This window comes from Bos javanicus, chromosome 10, assembly GCF_032452875.1.
Source record: "Bos javanicus breed banteng chromosome 10, ARS-OSU_banteng_1.0, whole genome shotgun sequence".
NCBI classification, from domain to species: Eukaryota; Metazoa; Chordata; class Mammalia; order Artiodactyla; family Bovidae; genus Bos; species Bos javanicus.
In genome coordinates this window covers 27,610,611-27,632,492 of record NC_083877.1, presented here as the reverse complement: position 1 = coordinate 27,632,492, position 21,882 = coordinate 27,610,611, and the positions used below count along the sequence as shown (strand labels likewise).

General features: G+C 37.6%; 1 non-coding gene across 1 annotated transcript; it reads right to left on the bottom strand.

Moving 5' to 3' along the window:
• Window positions 1-3,392: 3,392 nt before the first annotated feature.
• Window positions 3,393-3,464, bottom strand: TRNAR-GCG (transfer RNA arginine (anticodon GCG)). Its single transcript has one exon. It is a non-coding gene; the product is annotated as a tRNA-Arg (tRNA).
• Between the last annotated feature and the right edge of the window lie 18,418 nt (window positions 3,465-21,882).

Sequence of the window (21,882 nt, the reverse complement as noted above, 5' to 3'; positions counted from 1 at the left end):
AGTTACTGACAAGGCAATTTTGGCAAATTCTTGAACCTTCATTTATCCATGACATTACAATTAATAATACTAACTCCTCAGAGTAATTTGGGGTATAAAATCATTGGAATAATGATAAAATAATTAAAGTTTTGCAATAATGCATTCAGTATATACCTACTATAGGTAAATATTCAGTAAATGTTATTTTTTCTTTTTTCACACATCTATAATAGTGCACAGTATATAACACGATTTAATAAGAAGAAAATAAAATGGTATTGACCAGGAGATAATATCAAATTTCCATATCAAAAAGATATTTTTTTATGTTATAATTATCTCCTATATAATAATTGGAGAATATAATATTCATATTGTTAGGGGCTTCCCTCATGGTCAGATAGTAAAGAATCTGCATGCAATGCAAGAGACCCGGCTTTGATCTCTGGGTTGGGAAGATTCCCTGGAGAAGGAAGTGGCTACCCACTCCAGTATTTTAGCCTGGAGAATTCCATGGGCAGAAAAGCCTGGCAGATTACAGCTAAAGAGTTGGACATACTTATTTACACTCATTCTTTTAGAAAACAAACTAAAAACCATCTTGTGCAGATTAAATATATTTGCTTTCTAAGAAGCACTGCATTTTTTTAATAGTACTATAAATGTAGTTCACTGATTTTTTTTTTGTTTGTTCTCATTTCCAGTTAGATTGTGACTCCCAGAAAGTTAAGGACTACACCTGTGTAGTTATCCATGTATCCCCAACTTAGAATGACACTGGTACATAAAAGAGCTATGTAAATATATCAGGAATTAAATATTTTTTGAAAGATCAAAGAGGATGTATTTAAGTAACTAAAATTATATGAATATAATTCAGTTCAGTTCAGTTCAGTTGCTCAGTCGTGTCCGACTTCTTGCGACCCCATGAAATGCAGCACGCCAGGCCTCCCTGTCCATCACCAACTCCCGGAGTTCACTCAAACTCATGTCCATTGAGTCGGTGATGCCATCCAGCCATCTCATCCTCTGTCGTCCCCTTCTCCTCCTGCCCCCAATCCCTCACAGCATCAGGGTCTTTTCCAATGAGTCAACTCTTTGCATGAGGTGGTCAAAGTATTGGAGTTTCAGCTTCAGCATCAGTCCTTCCAATGAACACCCAAGACTGATCTCCTTTAGGATGGACTGCTTGGATCTCCTTGCAGTCCAAGGGGCTCTCAAGAGTCTTCTCCAACACCACAGCTCAAAAGCATCAATTCTTTGGTGCTCAGCTTTCTTCACAGTCCAACTCTCACATCCATACATGACCACTGGAAAAATCGTAGCCTTGACAAGATGGACCTTTGTTGGCAAAGTAACGTCTCTGCTTTTGAATATGCTATCTAGGTTGGTCATAACTTTCCTTCCAAGGAGTAAGCGTCTGTTAATTTCATGGCTGCAATCACCACCTGCAGTGATTTTGGAGCCCCCAAAATAAAGTCTGACACTGTTTCCACTGTTTCCCCATCTATTTTCCATGAAGTGATGGGACTGGATGCCATGATCTTAGTTTTCTGAATGTTGAGCTTTAAGCCAACTTTTTCACTCTTCTCTTTCACTTTCTTTAAGAGGCTTTTTAGTTCCTCTTCACTTTCTGCCATAAGGGTGGTGTCATCTGCATGTCTGAGGTTATTGAGATTTCTCCTAGCTTGTGCTTCTTCCAGCCCAGCGTTTCTCATGATATACTCTGCATATAAGTTAAATAAGCAGGGTGACAATATACAGCCTTGACGTACTCCTTTTCCTATTTGGAACCAGTCTGTTGTTCCATGTCCAGTTCTAACTGTTGCTTCCTGACCTGCATATAGGTTTCTCAAGAGGCAGGTCAAGGTACATATAATTATATAATTAAGGAAGATGGGTAAGGAACCTGTGCATAGCTCCTAAGCAACCAAGAATAATAGAAAATAAGGAACTGTAAAAGTAAAGAAGACTTAGGGAAAAAGAAGAAATAAAAGGAAAATCTAATAAGGGTGAAAAAATTAAGAAAGTGTGTATATAATGGATTCCTGGTAGCTCAGAGGGTAAAGACTCTGCTGGTAATGTGGGAGACCTGAGTTCGATCCCTGGGTCAGGAAGATCCCCTGGAGAAGAAAATGGCAATCCATTCCAGAGTTCTTGCCTGGAAAATCTCATGGACAGAGAACCCTGGCGGGCTACAGTATTCTTGCCTGGAAAAATCCCATGGACAGAGGAGGAGCCTGGCGGACTACAGTCCATAGGGTCACAAAGAGTCGGACACGATTGAGTGACTTCACTTTCACTTTTCATGTGTATGATGACAAAGAAAAGAAGGGTAATTCTTGCTTTAAATTAAGTGAAAGGTAGTTTATGAGATTTAATTTGCAGTACTTTCTCGACCCACTCTTCAGAAATTCTGTAATTATAAACAATTATAGGTGTCTTTTAGTACTAAGGCTCTGGGGAGAATTTCTTTTGTTTTTAACTTTAAACTTTGTATTTTGTATTGGGGTATTAGCTGATTAACAATGTGGTACTCTCAGGTGAACAGTGAAGGGACTCAGCCTGGCAGATGGTGAGAATTTCTTAATAAGTTTTTATCAGCTATGTGCATACAGCTGTGAATTTATTTGCCTTTTGACTCTGCAATCTCTATCAACTAGTCAAGAACGAAGAATTTTAGGAAAGGTGATTTAAAGCAGCTGCTGCTGCTGCTAAGTCACTTTAGTTGTGTCCATCTCTGTGTGACCCCATAGACGGCAGCCTACCAGGCTCCCCCGTCCCCGGAATTTTCCAGGCAAGAACACTGGAGTGGGTTGTCATTTCCTTCTCCAACACATGAAAGTGAAAGGTGAAAGTGAAGTCGCTCAGTCGTGTCTGACTCTTAGCGACCCCATGGACTGCAGCCTACCAGGCTCCTCCATCCATGGGATTTGCCAGGCAAGAGTACTGGAGTGGGGTGCCAGTGCCTCCTCCGTTTAAAGCAGAATAAGGTATAAATATGGAACTTAGGTGTATCCATCCAAATGTAAAGGAATGTAAAAATTTGAAAAGTTTGGGTCATCACAGTTTTAAAGTCACTTGAGACAAAGTCAGGATCCCAATCTCAGTCCAGAGCAAGAGTATAGAGATGATTCTAGATGGAGACTTTATTCACCTAAAAGTCTTCAAATACAGGGGCAAACTGAATGAAGGTGTTCTAAAATCTTTTGCCTATTGGCTATGCTTTGAAATAATTTTTCTTAAACAAATTAGCTATGCCCATGTTTTAAAATTCATTGAACTGAAGTCGCTGGGTCGTGTCTGACTCTTTGCGATCCCATGGAATGTAGCCTACCAGGCTCCTCAGTCCCTGGAATTTTCCAGGCAAGAGTACTGGAGTGGGTTGCCATTTCCTTCTCCAGGGAATTTTCCCAACCCAGGGATCGAACCCGGGTCTCCTGCTCCGCAGGCAGACGCTTTACCCTCTGAGCCACCAGGGAACCCTGTAAACTCATTAGATACCTGTAACTCGCAAACCAAGGCATAATGCCTTGCCTTCTGTTGTGATTAGTCCTTTTTTTGTTCCATGGAGAATTGATTAATCCTTCAAACAGATTACCAGACATTTAATCTTTTACAGATGAAGGAAATATTGGTAACTGAAGTTTCAAATAGTCACCAAATTGAAAGGGATCTATGTACAGCTGTTTGATTTAAGCAAAATATTAACTAAAATCATAATTTATATGTTTCTCCCTCAATTTAAAAATATCGTGAGCTTAACAATCTCCTCGGCTCAACCTTCTTTGCAACCAAGTAAAACACTGCCTCCTCTAATTTAAGACCATCTCTACTTTTACTTTCTATAACTATGGTAAATATAGATAATTCTGTGTCCTTTTCAAATAACCTTTATGTACATAAATGCAACAAATTAAGTCATCCCTTAGCTTTCTGTTTTCAAGATTCAGCAAACTCATTACCTTTTAAAATTTCCTCCTAGGACTTCTTTTTCACTTTCCCTCTTTTACCTACATCCCCCAAATTTCATTTTTTAACTTTCTCTAAACTTTCTTCATTCTCCTTAAGCTTACAAAATAATCTATTTATAACCAAGAGACTAGGAAAACAAATTCAAGCTCTCGGTAGTTTTAAGTGTTTACAATTTTTTTCCACATCGTATTTTAAAGTGTCATTACACTGGAAATTATTTATTCAGCTTTGCATCTTTTGGTCTCAATACCTTTTATTTCTATTGAGATATTTCTGTAATCCTTTCCCACCTTATAAATTTGAGTTCATAATAAATTCCTTCCCTTTTTCACAGGAGATGATCAGTTTATACACATTTCTTTTGTAAAGCTAATGGAGAGAAAAACACAATTACCTTTTTAAAAAATACTTTCAAGTGTCATTAATTTTTACTGCTTGTTTATTATGTGGCAGATGGTGAGAAGCATTCTTAATCAGCATCAATGAACTGATTGTCATTGACTGTAAATGTGATTGATTGCAACATATGCTGAATCCAAAATATTACAAAACCATTTGACCTTTTTTAATATCTTTCACATTACCCTAAGAACAATGTGATACTAACTAAAAGTCACGGTCAGTTAGCCTTTTCCAGTGTGTCAATAAACTTTTGTACAATTATTCTTTGCATTATTCAATTCCTTATCCTGCATGCTATTTACTTTGCTTTTAGGATAACACTCATAAACTTGAGGATATCACTATTATTTATAGCACTTATGACAACAAAAATTATGCCTGAAAGTAAGGCACTCTTTGCATTGTCAAATTTATTTCCATACTTCCATTTTACCTGTATAAAGAGAAGAGTCTGAGATTTTCCTATGTTCCATAAAACAAAATGCCATATAAAATTCTTCCATAAGGAGAATTACATTAGAAGGAAGCAATTTACAGCTTGAGAGAAAGAGTGACCAAATGATAATGCAAAAACAGTTTAGAAGGAGCTCATGGATCATGGGACTTTGCCCCTAGAGAGCTAATTGGTTTGACCAGAGCAACCAAAGGATCAAAAACTATAATAAGTCACTGGAGAGAAAGAGGGAAACAAAAGTGGAATATTTTGTATATAATAGCACAAAATATTTGTGTTATTTTGTTGAAAATTTTATAAATATTGGTAATCACCCATTAGAAATAAACTCTGAAAATAGATAAATATTAACTCAAAATTTAACTCTAATCATATTAATTTTTCTGTTATAGTTTAGATAGCAGAAGAACATATGTGACTTAATTTTTATTCAATCTTATATTGACTAACTATGGATGTATATGGGCTTCCCTGGTGGTACAGACAGTAAAGGATCCTCCTGCAATGCAGGAGACCTGGGTTTGATCCCTGAGTTGGGAAGATCCCCTGGAGGAGGGATGGCAACCCACTCCAATATTCTTGCCTGGAGAGCCCCCATGGACAGAGAAGCTTGGTGGGCTACAGTTGCAAAGAGTCAGACATGCCTGAGCGACTAAGCACATGGATGTGTATAAAGATTTAGCAACACAGAAGTTCAGTGAATAAAGCTTAAAAGTTAATGAAACAGATACCAACTGATGATAAATTTAAAAAATTATGATGCATCCATACAGTTAAATCCTCTGAAGTCACTAAAAACAAGTTTCAATTCTATACAGTTAAGGACACCATACACACTACTGAATGGAACTGTGGATGGTAAAATAGCACACGTAGTGTGATGTTGTGCAATAATTATCTCTATGTCTATCTCTACTTACATCTGCACCTATATGTATGTATCTGAAAATACCAGCAACAAACTTTTTGACAAGTACTTCAGGACTATGTGATTGTTAGGTAATAAGACAAAAATTTCAATATTTAATTTTGTATCCTGCCAGGGCAAAAAATAGTACACTCAAGTTACAACCAACACAGCAGAAGCACAATCATAAGAGACTACTGCAAACAACTTTATGCCAACAAAATGGACAACCTAGAAGAAATGGACAGATCCTTAGAAAGTTGCTATCTCCCAAGGCTGAACCAGAAAAAAGTAGAAAATATGAACAGATCAATTACCAGTACAGAAATTAAATCAGTATTTTAAAAACTCCCAACAAACAAAAGTCTAGGACCAGATGGCTTCACAAGTAAATTCTATCAAACATTTAGAAAAGAGTTAACACCTATCATTCAGAAACTATTTAAAAAATAGAGAAAAGAATGCTACTAAACTCATTCTATAAGGCTAGCATTACCCTGATACCAAAACCAAACAATGAAAGCAAAAAAGAAAACTATAGAACATAGATGAACATAGATGCAAAGATCTTCAACAAAATACTAGCTAAGAGAATCCAACAATATATTTAAAAGATCATATGTTATGATCAAGTGGGATTTATCTCAGAGATGCAAGAATTTTTAATATCCACAAATAAATCAATGTGATAATCACATTAACAAATAGAAGAAAAAAAATCATATGATCATCTTAATAGATGCAGAAAAAAGCTTCAATGAAGTTTAAAATCCATTTGATAAAAAAACTCTCCAGAAAGTGGGTATAGAAGAAACATATCTTAACATAATAAAGGCCATATATGACAAACCCAGAGCTAATATCACACTCAATGGTGAAAAACAAAGTATTCTCCCTAAGATTAGGAAGAACACAAGGAAGCCTACTTTTCTTTACCATAGCTTTGGAAGTTTTAGCCACAGCAATCAGAGAAGAAAAGAAAAGAAATCCAATTTGGAAAAGAAGTAAAATTGTCACTGTCTTCAGATGACATGATACTATACACAGAAAAATCCTAAAAGCACCACTAAAAAATTACTAGAGTTCATCAATAAAGTTGGTAAAGCTGAAGGATACACAATACACAGAAATATGTTGCTTTTCCCTACATGAACAAAGAACAAATATCAGAAAGAGAAGTTAAGCAAACAATCCCATTTACATCTCATCAAAAAGAATAAAATATCTAGGAATAAACCTACCTAACTATGCAAAAACCTTGTACTCTGAAAAGTATAATACTCTAATGAAAGAAATTGAAGATTACAAAAACAGATGCAAAGATATATTGGATTGGAAGGATTAACATTGTTAAAATGACCATACTACCCAAGGCAATATAGATTCAATGCTATTTTTATTAAATTCTCAATGGCATTTTTTTCACAGAACTGGAACAAAAAGTTTTAACATTTGTAGGGAGACACAAATGATTCTGAAAAGCCACAACAGTCTTGAGAAAGAAGAATAGAGCTGGAGGGATCATGCTCCCTGACTTCAGACTACACTGCAAAGAAGTATGGTCCTGGTACAAAAACTGACACTTAGATCAACGAAACAGGATAGACAGTCCAGAAATAAATCCATATACTTATGGTAAATTAATCTATAACAAAGGAGGTAAAAACATGCAGTGGAGCAAAGACATGTCACTTCAATAAATGGTGCTGGGAAAACTGGACAGGTACATGGAAAAGAATGAAATTAGAACATTCTCTAATACTGATTATGAAAATAAACTCAAAATGGATTAAAGGCCTAAACATAAGACTGGACACTATAAAAATTCTAGAGGAAAACATAGGCAGGACATTCTTTGACAAAAATCATAGCAGTATATTTTTGGACCCATCTCCAAGATGGAAAGCAAAACAAAAATAAACAAATGGAACCTAATCACACTTATAAAATTTTGCACAGCCAAGGGAAACAAACAAACAAACAAAAAAAAAATGAAAAGAAAACCTACAGAATGGGAGAAAATGCTTTCAAATGATGATACTGATAAAAGATTAAGTTCCAAAATTAACAAACAATTCATTCAGCTCAATATAAAGAAAATCAACCCAATGAAAAAGTGAGCAGAAGACCTGAATAGGTATTTATCCAAAGATTCATACAGATAGCCAGTAGGCACATGAAAAGATGCTCAATATTGCTAATTATTAGTAAAAGCAAATCAAAACCTCACACTTTTCAGAATGGCCATTATCAAAAAGTCTATAAAGAATGAATGTTAGAAAGGGTGTAGAGGGAAGGGAATCCCCCTATACTGTTGGTGGGGATGTGAGTTGGTGCAGCCACTATGGAGAACCATATGAAGTTGATTTAGAAAATGAAATGTAGAGTTACCATATGAGATAGCAATCCCATTCCTGGGCAAGTATCTGTAGAAAACTCTAATTCAAAAAGATACATGCACTCCAATGTTCAAAGCAGCACTATTTACAATAGTCAATCTTGGAATCAACCTAAATGTCCATCAACAGATGAATGAATAAAGCAGATATGGTGTGTGTGTATATATAAACACATATTGTGTATATACATGTATATATATATATATACACACAGACTAATACATATATATATATGATGGAATATTACTCAGCTTTAAAAAATGAAACAATGCCATTTCACAACATAGATGAATCTAGAGATTATGATACTAAGTGAAGTAAGTCAGAAAAAGACAAATAGTATAGGATATAACTTATATGTGGAATTAAAAAAATGATACAAATGAATTATTTACAAAAGAGAAATAGATTCATAGAAAACAAACTTATGGTTACCAAAAGGGAAAGGGAAGGAGGGGTAAATGTGGAATTTGGAATTAACAGATATACACTGCTGCTGCTACTCGCTTCAATCGTGTCCGACTCTGTGCGATCCCAGAGATGGCAGCCCACCAGACTCCCCCGTCCCTGGGATTCTCCAGGCAAGAACACTGGAGTGGGTTGCCATTTCCTTCTCCAATAACAGATACACACTACTACATATAAAGCATACAAATAAAAGCACCTACTATACAGCACAAAGAACTATATACCTTATAATGAAAAGAGTCCAAAAAAGAATTTATATATGTATAACTGAATCATCTTGTTGTATACCTGAAATATTTTAAATCAACTATATTTTTATTAAAAAAATAAAAAATAAACAGCAAGGACCTATTGTATAGCACAGGGAACTCTATTCAATATCTTGTAATAACCTATGATGAAAAGGATCTGAAGTGTATATATATATATATATATATTCTGAAGAACATATACATATAAAACCAAACTTTGCAGTACATCTGAAATATAAATCAACTATATTTCAATAAAAAATAAATTAAAAAAATCTCCACTTGCATGGCTGATTATGAGGCTTATTCTGATAAAACAATATTCCTCATTTCTTTTTATCTCCATAAAAAACAGAACTTAGCTGAACAGCACATTCTATGTAGTGGGATAAACTAAACTTCACTTCTATAGGTTATCAGTCCTGAGATAATCCTTTGTTTAATGTGATGTCACTATTTTGCATTGATGAGAATTACTGTGCAAAGAGGCACTAATAAGCACTCCAACAAACCCCCTGAGTTCTGTACTTAATATCCCTAGTTTCTATTGTGGAATCAAAACCAAATTTCCTCCTGGTAATTGAGATCTGTCAACCTGACATGCAGTACTGTCTTTAGACCCAAATGATAGAATCCTGTGCCCTGGCCCCTATTCTTAGAAGACCTTAAATTGGTCATTGGTCCCTTCCCAGTCATGGCCTTTTATCATGGCGTGACAATTCCAAGGAACCAAAGAGTACGTCCACCTAGAGCCTAGGTGCATCCTACCAGATCATGTTCTGGTCTCCAAAACCCAGGGATTTCTTTTCAAACTTCCCCAAGTCTATAAGCCTAACTTTACAAGATTTGCTCTAGATATGCATAACAGTTATCATATATATATTTCTTGACATCAACAGATAGAATTCATATACTCAAGATTCTATTACACCGAAGGATAAAATTTTATATACTCAAGATTCCATTACCTTGATTCTATTAACTTTAAAACATTTCAACATATAGTTCATGGATGTCCATTTTCACTCTTGCCTCAGTCACCACAAATATCAGCTGTAGATCCTTTTCAGTCTGTAGGTTCAGTGATTTTAGCCCAAAGTGGTTAAAGACTGGTCTCAGCAGAATTGCCTTTGGAAATATTCTTCCCTGGGACACTCAGGTCTCTGAACCTACTAAACCAAAGTTCAAAAGAACAGGAAGCATAAATTTTCCCAGTAAATTATTTGGACTTATTGTTAGAGTAACTTTTTCTACTTTGGTCATACATTCCAGCCTTAAATAGATAGCAAAGTATATATTAGTCACTGGTAAGATTTGTACTGCATCAAACAGCACCCTAATCTTGCAAGGTTTTCATTTCCCAGTTGGTACAAAAGCTGAGCATTTTCTAGGCCATTACACTAATATTTCAAGCCAGTTGTTTCTGGGTGTGGGAGCGTAAGTCCAGTGAATGCTATGATCACACTTCACTTCCTATAAAAATAAGTCCAGATGCAATATTGTATGTGATATTATAGCAACAGGTAAGGCACTAAAGGTATTCCATGAATCAAATGGTACTGCTGCAGAAGCCCTGTGGAAGGGAAAGACAAATAATTTATACTACATAAGTATAGTATGCTGTGTTGTGCTTAGTCACTCAGTCATGTCCAACTCTTAGCGACCCCATGGACTGTAGCCTGCCAGACTCCTCTGTCCATGGAGATTCTCCAGGCAAGAATACTGGAGTGGGTTTCCACTCCAGGGGATCTTCCCAACTCAGGGATTGAACTCAGGTCTCCTGCATTGCAGGTGGATTCTTTACCTTCTGAGCCACCAGGGAAGCCTATGAATACTGGAGTGAGTAGCCTATCCCTTCTCCAGGGGATCTTCCTGATGCAGAAATCGAACTGGGGTTGCCTACATTGGAGGTGGATTCTTTACCAACTGAGCTACCAGGGAAGCCCCCCAATATAATATGCATTATGACATATATTGGAGAAGGCAGTGGCACCCCACTCCAGTACTCTTGCCTGGAAAATCCTATGGATGGGGGAGCCTGGTGCGCTGCAGTCCGTGGGGTCGCTAAGAGTCGGACACGACTGAGCGACTTGACTTTCACTTTTCACTTTCATGTATTGGAGAAGGAAATGGCAACCCACTCCAGTGTTCTTGCCTGGAGAATCCCAGGGACGGCAGAGCTTGGTGGGCTGACATCTCTGGGGTCGCACAGAGTTGGACACAACTGAAGTGACTTAGCAGCAGCAGCATGACATATATTTGTTGCTTTTGTTCAGTCACTAAGGTGTGTCTGACTCTTTGCGACCCCATGGTCTGCAGTACACCAGGTTTATGTTTATATATAATTATATATATATATATATATATATATAATTTATATATTATATATTTATAATGAATAATGTATAGGTATTATAGTAAATACTATGTACAGTACTTTATATTAAATGCATATCTATTAGATGTGTATACACAAGATGCATAAGTATATAAATAATATTTCTTCCTATGAATTGAGATTACAGAAAGAGAGATAAAGAAAGAGATTTATATCCCTATAGAGATAAGCATCTCCCCCTTCCATAAAAGAAGGGTTTTGAGCTTTATTCAACCTGCCATAAGGCAGATAGCCCTCTAATAGTCAAGTGAGATATCACACTATACAAGATGCTGACCACTTACTTCTGTTTTGCAGCTTGGGCAAGTGGTAGTTATGGTAGACAGACCAGCTCAATGAGGGGAAATGCATGTTGCTGATTTTATGTAGAGATATCAACTAGCTGCTATGACCACTTCTAGCGCCAATTATATAGTTCTAGAATAGTTGAGAAAAGAGGTTTAATAGACATCCACAGGGGCAGGTCATCTTATTCTTGTTTAGTGAATAACCTCTAAACAGCTCTTACATGAGAATAAACATTGTCATTCTCTGTACTTTTCTGAGAAATCTGGCTACACACCTCTTCTACACAGAACTCTATGCCAATAATTTTATAGCTTTTCTTTCTTAGAACCTAAATAAATATGCAAACCATTAGGCCTGCCCACAATTAGTAATATATGTACCATGAGCTACATTTCCTTCCAAGAGAATTGTGCAACTAAAGGTATTCCCTGAGTTTCTTTCCATTAGAAAGTTTTCCCTTCACCACTCTCCTTCAAGGCTATCTCTAAATAGAATTTAATGCAATGGCCATTTACTTACAGTTGTTGCCATTATGACATGCATAACTATTCATAAGTAGGCTGTGTTTTCTCCATTGCTAATTGGTTATAGAGAGCTTCCAATGTTCAAAGACAGAGAGATGTAGAAAAAAATTAAATAAATAGAAAATTTTTCTTCACTTTGGAGAGGATATCCTTTTGGTGGGAAAAAGGAGAAAAAATTTTATCACATTTTACACCTTCTATCACTACTAAGTTGGCTTAAATTCAACATTCAAAAAACTAAGATCATGGCATCTGGTCCCATCACTTCACGGCAAATAGATGGGGAAACAGTGTCTGACTTTATTTTTGGGGCTTCAAAATCACTGCAGATGGTGATTGCAGCTATGAAATTAAAAGACGCTTACTCCTTGGAAGGAAAGTTTTGACCAACCTAGATAGCATATTAAAAAGCAGAGATATTACTTTGCCAACAAAGGTCTGTCTAGTCAAGGATATGGTTTTTCCAGTAGTCATTTATGGATGTGAGAGTTGGACTATAAAGAAAGCCGAGCAACGAAGAATTAATGCTTTTTAACTGTGGTGTTAGAGAAGACCCTTGAGAGTCCCTTGGACTGCAAGGAGATCCAACCAGTCCATGCTAAAGGAAATCAGCCCTGAATGTTCATTGGAAGGACTGATGCTGAAGCTGAAGCTCCAGTCCTTTGGCCACCTGATGCAAAGAACTGACTCAATGGAAAAGACCCTGATGCTGGGAAAGATTGAGGGCAGGAGGAGAAGAGGATGAGAGAGGATGAGATGGTTGGGTGGCATCAATGACTCAATGGACATGAGTTTGGGTAAACTCTGGGAGTTGGTAATGGACAGGGAGGCCTGGCATGCTGCTATTCATGGGGTTGCAAAGAGTTGGACATGACTGAGTGACTGAACTGATCACTACTAAAGACACACAATGCCTGTTATATTACTCCTGTTTCTGGAGGAAACATTCTATATGACGAATATCACTCCATGTACTGGAAGATATGAAAGGTTGTCAGCTTTGAGAAGTGTACAGCTCTAGAAAAGTTTTTTTGTGTGTTTTAATTGAAGTATAGTTCATTTACAATGTTATATTAGTTTCCAGTGTGTGCAGCAAAGTGATTTTATTAAATGTGCACAAGTTAATCACATACCCTGTGACCCTTGCACTTCCCTTTAAATATGCTTTGCTGAAACCCTTCAGGGAGCTTGAGGCTTTTCAGAGTGTGAGACAGCTCATCTCCTTGTATAGCCTTTCAATAAAACTTTCTCTGCTTAAAAAAGGAGGCTGTCCTGACATTCTACAGACCACTGAACTCCTATTTTTTTTTTTTAAACTTGAAGGAAGAATTGACAAATATAATTGCACATATTTAAAGAGTACAATGGGCTTCAATATATACAATTATATTTTCCAGAAAGGTAGAAAAATAAGAAATCAAATTGTCAACATTTGCTGGATCATAGATAAAGGAAGGAAATTACAAAAAAAAACATCTACTTCTGCTTCATGGACTATGCTAAAGCCTTTAACTGTGCTCAGTTCAGGTCAATCAGTCGTGTTTGACTCTTTGTGACCCCATGGACTGTAGCACACCAGACTTCCCTGTCCATCACCAACTCCTGGAGCTTACCCAAACTCACGTCCATTGAGTCAGTGATGTCATCCAACCATCTCATCCTCTGTTTGCCTCTTCTCCTCCTGCCTTCAACTTTCCCCAGCATCAGGGTCTATTCGAATGAGTCAGGTCTTTGTATCAGGTGGCCGAAGTATTACAGGTTCAGCTTCAGCATCAGTCCTTCCAGTGAATATTCAGGACTGGTTTCCTTTAGGATGGACTGGTTGGATCTCCTTGTAGTCCAAGGGACTCTCAAGAGTCTTCTCCAACACCGCAGTTCAAAAGCATCAATTCTTCGGTGCTCAGCTTTCTTCATAGTCCAACTCTCATAGCCATATATGACCACTGGAAAAACCATAGCTTTGACTGTACGGATCTTTGTCAGCAAAGTAATGTCTCTGCTTTTTAATATGCTGTCTAGGTTGCTCATAGCGTTTCTTCCAGCGAGCAAGTGTCTTTTAATTTCATGGCTGCAGTCACCATCTGCAGTGATTTTGGAGCCCAAGAAAATAAAGTCTGTCACTGTTTCCATTTTTTCTCCATCTATTTGCCATGAAGTGATGGGACCGGATGCCATGATCTTCATTTCTTGAATGTTGGATTTTAAGCCAGCTTTTTCACTCTCCTCTTTCACTTTCATCAAGAGGCTCTTTAGTTCCTCTTCACTTTCTGCCATAAGGGTGGTGTCATCTGTGTATCTGAGTTATTGATATGCTTCCCAGCAATCTTGATTCCAGCTTGTGCTTCATCCAGTTCAGCACTTCACATTTTGACTGTGTGGATCACAACAAACTGGAAAATTCTTAAACAGATGAGAATACCAGACCAGCTTGCCTGCCTCCTGAGAAAACTGTATGCAAGTTTAAGAAGGAACAGTTAGAACTGGACACGGAACAATGGACTGCTTCCAAATTAGGAAAGGAGATCATCAAGGCTGCATATTGTCACCCTGCTTATTTAACTTATATGCAGAAAACATCATGTGAAATGTTGACCTGGATGAACCACAAGCTGAAGCAAGATTGCCGGGAGAAGTATAAAGAATCTTGGATATGCAGATGATACCACTCTAATGGCAGAATGTGAAGAGGAACTAAAACGTTTCTGGATGAGGGTGATAGAAGATAGTGAAAAAGCTGGCTTAAAACTCAACATTAAAAAAACTAAAATCATGGCATCTGGGGTCCCATGATTTCATGGCGAATAGAAGGGGGAAAAGTAGAAGTAAGGGCAGACTTTATTTTCTTGGGCTGCAAAATCACTGCAGATGGTGGATATAGCCATGAAATGAAAAGATTCTTGCTCCTTGAAAGAAAAGCTATGTCAAACCTAGACAGTGTGCTAAAAAGCAGACATATCACTTTGCCAACAAAGATCCATATAGTTAAAGTTATGGTTTGTCCAGTAGTCATGTACGGATGTGAGAGCTGGATCATAAAGAAAGCTGAGTGCTAAAGAACCAATGCTTTTGAATTGTGGTGCTGGAGAAGACTGTTGATAATCTCTTGGATTGCACGAGATCAAACCAGTCAATAACAGAGGAAATCAGCCCTAAATATCCATTGGAAGAAATGATGCTGAAGCTGAATCCTTTAGCCACTTGATGTGAAGAGCCAACTCATTGGAAAAGACTGTGATGCTGGGAAAGATTGAAGGCAAAAAGAGAAGGGGGTAAGACAGAGGATGAAATAGTTAGACGGCATCACTGCGTCAATAGGTATGAATATGAGCAAAAACTCTGGTAGATGGTGAAGGACAGGAGAGCCTGTTGTGCTGCAGTCCATGGGGTCTCAAAGAGTTGGACACAACTTAGCAACTGAACAACAACAAAATTATACCACGTAATGATTTAACATACATATGTAATATGGGATTGTGACCAAAATCAAGAACATTAACACATCCACAGACTCACATAGTTAACTTGTGTGTGTGTGTTTGTGTGTATGTTTGTGGTGAGAATATTTTAAGACTTTTTTTTTCAACAACTTTCAAGTACATGATACCATAATATTAACCATAGTCACCACCTTGTACATTAGAGCCTCTAAACTTGTTCTTATAACTGAAAGTTTTACTCTTTGACCTCTATCTCCCCATTTCTCTCTCTTTCCAGCCCATGAAACATTCAATCCTGTTTCTATAAAATCAGCTCATTTTTTTTTTTGATTCCATGTGTAAGTGATACAATACAATATTTGTCTTTCTCTGTCTGGTTTATTTCACTTAATATAATACCCTCCAGACTCATTCATGTTATCACAAATGGAACAATTTCGTTTTTCATGGCCAAATAATATTCTACAATGTATATATGCCACATTTTCTTTATCCATTCATCCATTTAAGGATATTTTTATTGTTTCCATATGTTTGCTACTTGAATAATTCTGCAATGAAGATGGATGTGTAAATATTCAAGATGCTGATTTTTCCCCCTTTCACTGTATAGCCAGAAAGTAGAATTGCTACATTTTATAGATCCCTGGGTTGGGAATATCATCTACAGGAGGAAATGGCAACCTACTCCAGTACTCTTGGATGGAAAAATCCCAAGGTCAGAGAACCACGGAAAAGTTATGGGGTTGCAAAGAGTCGGATGCTATTGAGGACACACCCATGCACACACACACACACACACAGTAGTTCTATGTTTAATTTGGGGGGAAACTTCATACTGTTCTCTAAATTTTCATGCTGTTTACAGTAACTTAGAGGCTGCACCAACTTTTTCTTTTTGGCCGTATTGCTTGACTTGTAGGATCTGTTTCCCAACCAGAGATTAAAATTGGGCCACAGCTATGAAAGCCTGGAACTCTAACAATTAGGTCACCCCAGGGAAATTCCTCTCTGTTTTTTTAATGATAGAGGCATGCATTGTGAGGTGATTCCAACATGTGTGAGGTGATATCTCATAGTGGTTTTGGTTTATATTTCCCCAATGATTAGTAATGTTGAGCACCTTTTTATATATTGATTGGCAATTTGCATGTCTTTTTTGGAAAAATGTCTATTCAACTTCTTTGCCCATTTTTTAATTAGATTAATTGCTTTTTGGTATTGAGTTGGGTGAGTTTTTATATATTTGGGATATTAATCCCTTATCAGATATATCCTTGCAAATATTTTCTCCCATTCTGTAAATTCAATATATGGATTGTTTCCTTTGCTGTGTAGAAATTTTTAAACTTGATATCAGATCAGATCAGTCATTCAGTTGTGTCCGACTCTTTGCGACCCCATGAATCGCAGCACGCCAGGCCTCCCTGTCCATCACCAACTCCCGGAGTTCACTGAGACTCACGTCCATCGAGTCAGTGATGCCATCCAGCCATCTCATCCTCTGTTGTCCCCTTCTCCTCTTGCCCTCAATCCCTCCCAGCATCAGAGTCTTTTCCAATGAGTCAACTGTTCAAGTGAGGTGGCCAAAGTACTGGAGTTTCAGCTTTCGCATCATTCCTTCCAAAGAAATCCCAGGACTGATCTCCTTCAGAATGGACTGGTTGGATCTCCTTGCAGTCCAAGGGACTCTCAAGAGTCTTCTCCAACACCACAGTTCAAAAGCATCAATTCTTCGGCACTCAGCCTTCTTCACAGTCCAACTCTCACAGTCTCACCTATTTATTTTACCTTCTGTTGTCTATGCATTTGGTGTCTTATCCAAGAAATTGTTGCTAAGACCAATTTCAAGGAGTTTTTTTTTTAATTAATTAATTTTCATTCTCTATTTCAGATCATCTCAAACCCTACTCATTATTTATTTCTAATTGGAGGATAATTTCCTTACAATGTTGGGTTGGTTTTTTCTGTACAACAATGTGAAATAGCCATAAGTATACATACATCCCTTCCCTCTTGAGCCTCCCTCCTATCTCCCTCCCTCTCACCCCTTTCAGTTCAGTTCAGTCCCTCAGTCGTGTTCGACTCTGCGACCCCATGAATTGCAGCACGCCAGCCCTCCCTGGGCTTCCCTGGTGGCTCAGACGGTAAAGCGTCTGTCTGCAGTGCAAGAGACCCGGGTTGATCCCTGGGTTGGGAAGATCCCCTGGAGAAGGAAATGGCGACCCACTCCAGTATTCTTGCCTGGAAAATCCCATGGACAGTGGAGCCTGGTTGGCTGCTGTCCATGGGGTCGCAAAGAGTCCGACACGACTGAGCGACTTCACTTTCACTTTTCACTTTCAGGCCTCCCTGTCCATCACCAACTCCCGGAGTTCACTCAGACTCAGGTCCATCGAGTCAGTGATGCCATCCAGCCATCTCATCCTCTGTCGTCCCCTTCTTCTGCCCCCACTCCCTCCCAGCATCAGAGTCTTTTCCAATGAGTCAAACTCTTCCCATGAGGTGGCCAAAGTACTGGAGTTTCAGCTTCAGCATCATTCCTTCCAAAGAACACCCAAGCCTGATCTCCTTCAGAATGGACTGGTTGGATCTCCTTACAGTCCAAGGGACTCTCAAGAGCCTTCTCCAACACCACAATTCAAAAGCATCAATTCTTACTTGCTCAGCTTTCTTCACCCCTTTACGTCATCACAAAGCACTAGGCTAAGATTGTCAAGGAATTTTTGCTCTATGTTTTCTTCTAGGAATTTTGTAGTTCTAGGTCTTACATTTAAATCCTCAATCCATTTTGTGAATTCCTAAAATTTTAATGGTGTGGCAATTCCCTCATTATTTATAAATTTATTTCCTCCTTTGAAAACACATATACATTACTAAAGGACTGAATGCACTTGGAACTTATTTTTTAAATGGTTTGATAGCATGATATCATTAATATGATAGACAATTATAATGGTCCATAAAATGTTCAGATAGCTCAGATCTCTTTAGATTATGTATAGCAAAGGGTAAAACTGTAAATATGTGTTGTTTATTCCATGTGAATGCTAACTATTTCTACTTCTCCTTTCTAAAAGAGATAGAAAGTTTTTTTTTTTTTTGTGCCAGATCAATGGTCACATATTATATACCCAAGCTATGTTAATCTGCTCTAGCAAAGATATCAGCTTTGGTACAGTGGCTACAGTAAAGACTACTACTGGGTTGATCTTACAATAGTCCACTATCTTTCTTCAAGGTCTGTACGGTTTTATAGGGGCTACAGTTGTGAATTAAATGGAAATAGGATGCTCATCACCATTTCTATATATTTTGTATATCTTTTTGCCATCATTATCCTTACAGAAAATAATATAATTTTTAAAATATTATTTAGGCCTGTGGATGGGGCAGTTCAGTATCTTGCCCTCTACTATAGCTGTGACCCACAGGGCAAGGAAACAGTGTAGGAGTTGAACCAACTACCAAGTATATCCATTCAGATTATCCATTCAGGAAATGGTGCAATGATCATTATGGGTTGTCATTTGGTGGACCCACTATGCACCAATCTAGACCAGGACTCTGTGTGTACCTAGTTCCCACATGCCTCCACTTATACAAAAGAGCTACAATAACCCTTCAGGAATCCAGGTACACATGTCAAAAACTGTGTCCGACAGTCCCCACAATGTTATGCTATTACTTTTTCCCCTGGTATGTGATTAAGTAAATTATCCTTGGTACCTTTGAGAAAAGTACTGGAAGAATCATTGCAATGTACACTTTCTGAGAAGTTGTATAGTCCTTCCTCCTGTAACTTTTTATTAAAGCTGACCTGATAATGCCATGTCCCTCAGCTCCTACCAGAAGGATAGGGTAAGGGATATTTTAGTATATTAAACATAATAGATCCATTCAAATATCTTCTTGAGCCTGTAGACAGACTCCTTCCTCTACAGTATTTCAGGAACAATTTGATATTTCAACTTTGATAGAAGTAAGTACCTAGAAAAGATACCTAACTGGCTTTACATACACAATAAATAATTTGAAATTTAATAGTCTCACAGATATATAGGGTTTTGAGGGTGATGGAATAGCTAGAGGAAGACCTACAAAAAGGCATTATTTTCAAGTAAAGGAGCCATTCTGATATCTTTTATTACCAGAGATCAATTACAGTGCAGAAGTTAAGATAACAGAACTTGGATCAAAAATGCAAGACTTAACACACCCTAACACCATTCACAAAAATAAACTCAAAATGGATCAAAGACCTAAATGTGAGAATCAGTCAGTTCAATTGTTCAGTCGTGTCCGATTCTTAGTGACCCCATGGACTGCAGCATACCAGGCTTCCCTGTCCATCACCAACTTCCGGGGCTTACTCAAATTTATATGCATACAGTTGGTGATGCCATTCAACCATCTTATCCTCTGTTGTCCCCTTCTCCTCCTGCCTTCAATCTTGCCCAGCATCAGTGTCTTTTCCAAAAAGTTAATTCTTCGCATCAGGTGGCCAAAGGATTGGAGCTTCAGCTTCAGCATCAGTCCTTCCAATGACTGATTTCCTTTAGGATGGACTGCTTGGATCTCCTTGCAGTCCAAGGGCCTCTCAAGAGTCTTCTCCAACACCACAGTTCAAAAGCATCAATTCTTTGGCACTCAGCTTTCTTTATAGTCCAGCTCTCACACCCATACATGATACTGGAAAAACCATAGCATTGACTATACTGACCTTTGTCAGTAAAGTAATGTCTCTGCTTTTTAATATGCTGTCTAGGTTCATCATAGCTTTTCTTCCAAGGAGCAAGCGTCTTTTAATTTCATGGCTGCAGTCATGAAATGTGAGAATGGACTCTATAAGCTCTTAGAGGAAAACACAGGCAGAATATTCTCTGACATACATTGGAGCAAGATATTTTCCAGTCTACCTCCTACAGTAATGAAAATATAAACAAAAATAAATGGGATCTAATTAAACTTAGGGCTTCCCTGGTGGCTCAGATGGTAAAGAATCTGCCTGCAATGCAGGAGACCCAGATTCAACCCCCTGGAGAAGGGAATGGCTATCCACTCCAGTATTATTGCCTGGGAAATCCCATGGACAGAGGAGCCTGGCAGGATATAGTCCATAGGGTAGCAAAGAGTTGGCTTTTGCACTGCAAAGAAAAGCATAAACAAAACAAAAAGAAAATCATCAGAATGGGAGAAAATATTTGCAAATGAAGAAGCCAACAAGGGATTAATATTCAAAATATACAAATAGCTCATGCAGCACAATATCAAAAAACAAGCAACCCAATCAAAAAATAGGAAGAAGACCTAAGTAGATGTTTCTTCAAAAAAAAACATACAGATGGTTAAAAAGCACATGAAGGGATGCCAACATCACTAATTATTTGAGAAATGCAAATCAAAACTGCAATGAGGTATCATCTCACACAGGTCAGAGTGGTTATCATCAAAAAATCTGTGAACAATAAATGCTGAAGAAGATGTGAAAAAAGAGAGCCTTCCTACTCCATCAGTGGGAACGTAAACTGGTAAAACCACTATGCAGAATGGTATGGAGGTTCCTTAGAAAACTAAAAATAGATCTACCATATGATCTAGTAACCCCACTGTTGGGCATATCTCCAGAGGAAAACATGTTTCAAAAGGATACACAACCCCCAATGTCCATTGCAGCACTATTAACAATAGCCAAAACATGGAAGCAACATAAATGTCCATAAACAGAGGAATGGATAAAGAAGATATGGTGCACACACACACACCCCCCCACACACACTCATACATGCACAATGGAATATTACTTTGCCATAAAAAGAGTGAAATAATGAATGTCATTTGCAGCAACATTTGTGGACCTAGAGATTTTCATACCAAGTAAGTCAGACAGGGAAAGATAAATGTAATATTGCTTATATGTGGACTCTAAAAAATGATACAAATTAACTTATCCACAAAACAGAAATAGACATAGAAAACAAGTTTATAGTTAGCAAAGGAGGAAAGGGTTAGGAGGGATAAATTAGTTTGAGATTAACAGATACAAACTGCTATATATAAAATAGGTAACTAATAAGAACCTACTGTGTAGCACAGGGAACTCTACTTAATGTACTACATTACTCTGTAGTGGTCTATGGGGGAAAATAATCAGAAAAAGGCTGAGCATATCTATATATATAACAGATTCACTTTGCAGTACATCCGAACCTAACACAACATTGTAAATCAACTATGACCCAAGGAAAATTAAAAAACAATCTTTGCAAGACTTTGTGTACAGGCTTATTGCTTAATAGACCTTGAGGATACTGGACATATTTGTTTCTCAGACACTTCCTCAATGAAATGAGATGATGAGAATATCCACTCCATAAGATTTATGAACAATGCTGAA